The following is a 994-nucleotide window of genomic DNA, read 5'->3' on the forward strand; positions in this document are numbered from 1 at the left end:
CTTTATTCAGAGAGTAAAGCCAAATGTCATAACTGGCTGAAAATATTCCTTTCAAAGTCATTTGTTGTTTGGCTTATGAAACTTGTTTCTTAATAAGTACAATTTGGTGTTACTTTGAAACTTGAGAATTCAAAAGAATCTTTTTGTGCATACACACAAGATTGCGGCATTGGTGTTGTGTCTTCCTAATGTTTCCAGGACGGTGCAGGGAGGACGTGTGACCAGGCAGGTGGCACAGAGCCAGTGCTCTTCCAGAAGGTGTTTATGTAGGGCACTTAAATAAGGGAAAAAGTGTGTTTTTACTATAGTTTCTGGGACTTGAAGCAAGATGACAAGAAAATTCTTTTCCCAAGCCTATCTTTTACCCTCTCCTGGTAAAAGGTTTTGGAAAAAAGAGCCAAGAAACTAAAGCTGCCTAGGCTAGAGGTGAACAGAGGAGGAACAGCACACTCGCGCAGTCCGTAGTTTCTCCCAGGGAGAAAGCTTTGCAGCAATCACAATAAAAGCAGAATGCTGTCCTCTCTGTTCCTTCCTTTCCCCCTCTCCTTCTCTCCTTTTGGAACCAAAGTGAAGTTCAGCAGAAGAAGAGAAAAGATGATAGCCTACCCATGCCTTATAGAAAAAAACAGGGACTTTTCAGTGGGACACCACGGAATCACAGAGGTGTGTTCCTGTGGTGTCCTGAGCCGTAGGAACAAATTTCCAGGCATGGCCACCAGTGTTTTAGTATTTCAGAATCAGCTGTCCCTTGGCTTCCCTGCCAGGATAGGAATAGGTAAGGTGAAGAGGCCAGCCCAGAGCAAAGGCTCCACAGTAATGTTCCCCCTTGTCGCTCAGACTCTTGTTGCAGAAGCCTCAGGGTTAAGAGTCAGGCTGCACAACCTTCCAGGAGATGTTCTGTACCTGGGAAGCATCATCTGAAATGAGGAGCATTCTACGTCCTCATTCTAGTCTAAAGGACTATGTAATATCTAAGTCCTTTAAGATGTTAGAG

This window comes from Otolemur garnettii, unplaced genomic scaffold (assembly GCF_000181295.1).
Source record: "Otolemur garnettii isolate 467f Iridium unplaced genomic scaffold, OtoGar3 scaffold00090, whole genome shotgun sequence".
NCBI lineage: Eukaryota > Metazoa > Chordata > Mammalia > Primates > Galagidae > Otolemur > Otolemur garnettii.